The sequence below is a fragment of the Lactuca sativa genome, chromosome 2 (assembly GCF_002870075.4).
Source record: "Lactuca sativa cultivar Salinas chromosome 2, Lsat_Salinas_v11, whole genome shotgun sequence".
Classification (NCBI taxonomy): domain Eukaryota; kingdom Viridiplantae; phylum Streptophyta; class Magnoliopsida; order Asterales; family Asteraceae; genus Lactuca; species Lactuca sativa.
The window spans coordinates 169,347,815-169,354,847 of NC_056624.2; positions in this window are offsets into that span (position 1 = coordinate 169,347,815).

The following is a 7,033-nucleotide window of genomic DNA, read 5'->3' on the forward strand; positions in this document are numbered from 1 at the left end:
AAAAAAAAGTGAGTTACATGTAAAAAAAAGATAGAGAGAATTACAAGAAAAGTTGAAAGAGTTTTGGAGGTATTAAAGTGTAAATTTGAAGATCAAAATTCCAAAAATTCAAAAAAGTTGAAGATACTCAAAGAAAATCGAAAAGGTGGCAAGTTTGAAGAATTCAGAGAAATCAAGATTAAATTATCAAAGAAATAAAGAATTCCAAAAGAGCTCCATAGTGCTATCATAAATTGTAATTTTCTAGATTATGTGTGCTTGGGTTGCTCTACAAAAATACCTTGAGGTTAGAAAGTTTTCTGCGGATGGATTCAGGAGGGTTGCATAAAATGAGCATTGTTCAAAAGAAGTGGGCGAGTGTTTATGAGGATTGTGAGTATTTAAAATTACGGGGGTCCTTAGGAAAAAATTTAGACACAAATGCATGCGTTGCGATCTTGACATAATGGTTGCGTTTAAAATGGATTGTTTAGTGCGTTATTGGTAAAATAAAAGTAAGTTTGCTTGGGGGCAAGCAAATGCTAAGTGTGGGGTATTTTGATATGTGTATTTTTATATATATTTTTATACATTATATCTTAATATTTTAGCCTTTATTATTCTCTTTTAGAACTAAAAAGTACTTATAATACTTTGAATTATAATTTGCAGCTATTTGTTGTCGATAGAGCGCAAAAGAAAAGACTGGAGCGGAATTAGGGATTAGAAGCTAAAAGAAAGAAAAATTGATGAAGGAGTCAATTACGCCCAGTGTAATTGCTAAGTACGCTTAGCGTAATGGCCAAAGACGGATTACGCCCAACATAGATAAGGTTACGCCCAGCGTAACGGCTTGCATCCGGATTTCCTCATCGCGACATAATTCTCACAACGCCCAACGTATACTGACTTACGCCCAACATACGTAAGTCGGTTCCAAGGGTTATAAAAAGAGATTATCATCAAACCAGAGAGGGAGATTCGACTTCTAACCTAATTTAGTCGATAATTAACTTCTATTAAGCCGTTTTGAGGGTCTAGAAGGCGACCGGAAAGTCGTTAAGCTAACAGGAGCGGAGATCGGAAGGATTGGAGAGTGGATACATGTCGGTAATCATATGGGTTGTTAACGTGACCATGTTTAGCATTCCATTGTGATACTATTATGTGTTTAGTTTCTGATTTAGGTGTAAAAACCTTTTACTTTGTGTTTATGATTGAATGAAACCTTGATTTATACATTAATTGCTAGATTAAATTGTTTGTTTATGTTTAATTTGTCTTCCTAGGCTTGTTAAAAGATCCTTATGTGTTAATGATAATTATTTGCTGTTAATTGTCAAGTAAATTAAGTTGTATGAACATCTGCTTGATTGCTTGTATTATGACTTTCATGACCATCAAGATTATATGTCTAGGAATAGCGAATGTGAAACTAGGATTAACTTGGAAATAAATAAGTTAATGTGTGAGCCTTGTTTGATGACCATGAACAAGAGGTTAATTGAACGACCAATTTGATTAACTATTATTACAAGTCTTGCTTGATACGAACTGAACACTAGGAAGCATGTTAGTTTAATCAACTGATCACTGTTTGAATTGACTTGTTTGCTAAAGGATTAGTAATACTAAACACGAATCTAATCATTTTAGGAATCGGTGAACATGAATAAATGAACTTGTGTATGCAATTGTATATGCTTTTAAGGTGTAATTTATCTAAACCAAAGTACCTGAAGAGATTTGTTCTCCTGTTAGTTTATCGAGCTTTGTCAATTAATTGTTCGTTTGAGATTTATTAAACGACTTCTTTATTCCTTTTGTGTGTTTTGTAACCTATTATCAAATATTCTAAATTAATTTACCACCATTCCCCTTGTGTTTGACACCCTTGCTTATCAAAGTTATACTATACTCGATCAGGTTCACTGCCTGTAAGGTGTGGTTTAGATGCGATAAATTAGGACTTATAAATAAAAAACTAGTGCATTAAAAATTCACATCAGTTCCACATGGTTGGTGTTGTTCCATGCATCATTTAAAAGGTCTTAATGCATTAAGATGTTTAGTTTCGGTGTTTTAAGCACTTATTGGACATGCAAGGTCATAAAGTTGGAAATTTTATGACTCTTTAAGATATTTTGGCCATGGATCTGCAATTGGACGCATTAAGTATAAGTATTAAGCTCTTAATATTAAAAGAGAAAATCTTGTGATTATGCCATGCATACCTATGTGTACGTCGAGCATATTACGTCAGCCACCTCATTTCCAGTCATCGTGAGTACACCTAGCGTACGCTCACTAATTCGATTCGGCTGGGTTAACTTAGTTAACTTAGTTGACTTTGACCAGGGTGTATTTTTGGGTAACTTGAATGGTGTTTGAGAATTGGTCATTTGGGTGAATAGGTAGCGGTTAGAGTTGAGATTTGGAGTTAGTACCTCCTCAACTATTGTTTGGACTGTGATGGCAATTTTCCTCACTGTACTTATGGGTCGAAGGTACCAATGTCGGCCTATTGGATTGATATCCTGGTTTACCACATATTGCTATGTTATAATGAACTTTTAGACTTGTATCCTGATATATAGGATGTTTTTATGTTGTAGTGATTCATTAGATCTGCTTGATGTCTATTGACTGGTTATATGTTTATCTTTTATGTAGATGTCGACATGTAATGTGTGGTTGGATTGAGGCAAACCAATGTAGACTGAAGGTCAAGAGATCCAAGGAGATCCGGATAGACTGAAGGCCTATGAGACATACCATTCAGGAAAAAGGCCCGGAGAACGGTGCAGAGTGGCTGAAGTCCATGTGAGGCGGTCGAGTCATGCTGAAGGTTCTATGAGCAGTCCAGATAATCAGTACGCCGGCTCGGCATTCCAGTCAGGATGAAGGTTCGGTATGTAAGCTGTCTCTTATTATGTATATGTGGTGGTACTGTGGGGGAACTCACTAAGCGTTGGCTTACAGTTTTGGGTTATGGTTTCAGGTACTTCAGATTATTGTGGGAAGGCGAAGGCGTTACCGTACACATCCTCGTGTTTTTGGATTATGATTTTGGGAGACTCTGATATTTGGAAAATATTTTGAAAATCATGATTTATAAACAATTTATGATTTTGGGTTTATTTTAAAAGTTTAAATTTCTTGTAATTTTTATGGATGTTACAATGATATTCAGGTCAATGAGAGTGTGGATTATATTGAGAGGCCAGTAGCGACAATGGAGAGAAAGATGAGGGTTCTGCACAACAAGGAGATATATTTGGTGAAGTTTCAGTGGCAGCATCGAAAAGGCTCCCAGTGAACTTGGGAGCCGGAGGCAAAGTTGCGGGACTATTATCCTCAGCTATTTGCAGCATCGGACTTCGAGGACAAAGTCTTGTTCAAGTGTGGATGAATTGTAGCATCCTAATGATGAGGTACCCTATGTATGAAGGAATATTACATTTTGATCCTTGTGCATTAGGAAGATTGCAAGAATGACCCATAGTGGGATTTTGGTGATTTTGGCCAAAGAGTTAGTACGTTGGTAGTACGATGTGTAGGTGGGGTGTATTGGGGCAAACCCTAGTATGTTGGACGTACACCGCATATGCAGGCTTACGTGATAAATCCTCAAACACAAATTTTTAGGGTTTGGTACTTATGTAAGCATCATTATCACACTATTTCTCATTCCCTTATCAGCCTCCATCTAAAAAAACGTCCCTCTAGCTAACCCTAAGTGAGAAGATTGCATCTTGAGCTTATCTTTGTGTTCTCTGGTATTCTTAAAGAAGAAGAAAGTGGTAGGAAGACTTTGGAGATTCGAATCAACTTAGATCTAGGATTCTCTCCTTGTTAGCAACCTCCAAGAGGTAAAAATCTCCTTGCTTGATCATCTTGTCTTGCAGATCTAACCATTTCTACATTTAGGGAATTTTTGGTCCCAACTATGATGATTATTGAGCATGGCATGCTCTTAGTTGAATAATTCGTCCTTTCAGACCAAATGAGGGGGTCTTGAGTCAAAAAAATGTGGTCTTGATGCTTACTTTTTCCCCATGCATGCTCTATAAGGTCTTAAGGTGTTAAGAAGTTGGGGGTCTGTGTATTAAGCACTTAATGGGCATGCAAAGTCATAAAGTTGGAAACTTTATGACTTTTAGTGGTATTTTAGCCTTGGATATAAAATGTAGACGTAAGAGCATAATGCATTAAGCTCTTATTGAGAAAAATAGGAAGCTATGTATATGTCATGCACACCCTAGCATACGTCTCACATACGAAGTCAAACACCCAACTCCGGTCAAATCCAGAGTATGCCCCGCATACTCAGCCGAGTGGACCGATTTGACCCGTTAACTTTGACTTTGACCAGGGTTGACCAATTTTTACTTAAGGGTGTTTTGGGTATTTTGATCTATAGTTAAGCCTTGGTCTCTATCTATTGAATAGGTGACATGTAGAGCTAGTATTCAGAGTAGTGTGTTGTTCAGCTATTTGTCACGCAATGAGTTGAGTTTCCTCACTGTTCTTGTGGGTCGAAGGCTCCAATGTCGGCCACTTTAGTTATGTATCTTGGTATATAGCACTTTGCTATACAATAGTGATTTGTAGATCTTTCTGCTAGTTTGCTAACTGGTTATATGATTATATGTTGTTGGATATATGTTATTTATTATGTATATGTCGACATGGTATGGTGGGGTTGAGACTGTACTGCTTTGTGCTATCAGTCAACAGAATGAGGCATTTCAAACGAAAGGTTGTGGGCCAAGGCATTCCAATCGAATGGTTGCGGGTCGGGGGAAATCCAATTAGCAGGTCGTGGACTCGTTATGAATGGGGCAAGCTCAAACAACCCAAAAATACAAGCCAAAAAAATTTTGTTTGGAAACATTACTAAAACCATAATATTAAAATATCATATAATAAAAACATAAGTCGTGTGTCTCAAAATGTCATAAATAGGTCTCATATCACATCGGATGTCAAATCATGTCAAAATATCAGAGTCTAACTCCCTGGCTAAAACTGTGGTGGGTGTCATGCCATCATCCCGAGCCCTTCCCATTGCTAGCTGAAGTACCTGAAACCAAAACTGAAACTGTAAGCACGAAGCTTAGTGACCCCCCCCCCCCCCCCCCCCGCAGACTACCACATACCATAAAATAACATATAAAGCACATATTGGGCCTTGCCCACTACATCGGACCGAAGTCCGGAACTAACTAGGGCCTCGCCCCCTGCATCGGACCAAAGTCCAGAACTGACTGGGGCCTTGCCCCCTGCTTTGGACCGAAGTCTGAAACTGACTGGGGCCTTGCCCCCTGCATCGGACCGAAGTCCGGAACTAACTGAACATAGCATAACATAATCATAGCGTATAACAATAACACAAATATTGCATACTGCATCAGGCCGCAGCCCGGAACACAAAACACATAGACATGCCTGAATCAAAAAGACATCAAGCATACTGTACTACATCTCGAGACCACACCGGCATCGGACCATAGTCCGAAACTACTGTTATCTAATGGGGCCGACATTGTCACCGTAGACCCGTTCCTACTAGAAGGAAACTCACCTCATAAGGTTGCCTGCTGAAATGCTCATCGGGGACTGTCAGACTGAAGCTCCGGCAACTCCCCGGCTACAATTTCCATAAAGACACTTAGTCACACACTGATACTAATCTTAGGGTAAAGCAACTATTTTACCCCTGGTCAAAGTCATCATTCAGGTCAAAGTCAACTACCAGTTGACCTGACTCGCCGAGTTGGGCCGCCAACTCGCCAAGTCCCTATCCTTATTTCTATTGCCAAAACCCGACTCTACTCGTCGAGTTTAGCTAAGACTCGACGAGTTCTCCTTCTATAATAACATCGAGTCAACCTTCATCTGACTCGCCGAGTTGTATGAACAACTCGTCGAGTCCTCCTTCATCATATGAACACGTCCAGTCTATGACTCGCCGACTTATATGAACAACTCGTCGAGCCTATTCTTGCGGTCAAGAAAATTGCCTTGGACTCGCCGAGTGTGTCCTTATACTCGTCGAGTCCCATGGGTTGCAGATTATGGCTAACTCTTAAAACAAAAAAAACACTCCTTGGGACCTTCCTAAACCTCTACTAGCACTCAACTGGACTCTTTGAACCACAACATATTAGGGACTCCAGCCTCGGACTCGCCGAGTTCTAAGAACAACTCGTCAAGATGCCTATTGTCCAAGTCTACAACTCGATTTCTGATGTACAACTCTCTTCCAAAAGGTAGATCTGGGCTTCTAAGGATGATCCAACACGTAAAGTTATGAACTTTACATGCATGCATGGAAGTATAAGCTTTAAGGACCCAAAAATAGGTCTAAAGAAGTGCATGGGCTAATATGGCCATAGAGCTTGCATCTTTATGCCATGAACTTGGTTCTAGAGTCTAGATCTGAAGGTGAATCGACTTGGGACGTCCAAGTCTTAAGGATCAAGCTTATTGACCCCAAAACTCCATAAAGAGGGCAAAGGAGGAAATCTATAAAACCACAAGTCAAGTTTTGAGCTTGATTACCTGAAAGTGAAGAGAAACTGGTGTTGCTCCTGGATCTAGTCCTTCTCCCTTGATCCTTCTTCCTTATAACTCTTCTACTAGATACACAATGCACCAAAAACCCTCCAAGTCACTAAGAAAGCTCAAGATTGCCAAAAGGGAATTAGGGTTTTGAAGGTAATGCTCTGGAGGAGATGCAGGTTGGACCTGAAGCTCATAATGTGGTTTAAATAGGGTGCAAACACTTTAATTAGGGTTTCATCCATACTAGCCTACTCATCAATTCCAAGCGTGAACTCAGCAAGTAGATTACTTAAACCCGCGTCCCAACCTCACATCTACTCAACGAGTTAGGACTACCACTCGTCGAGTCATTAATTCAAATTATATAAAAGTAGATCAAATACATACCAGAAACGGGGCGTTACAATTCTCCCTCACTAATCTTAGACTTCGACCTCGAAGTCTATTGTCGCTGCAAACAACTCTGGGTAGTGTTCTCTCATTT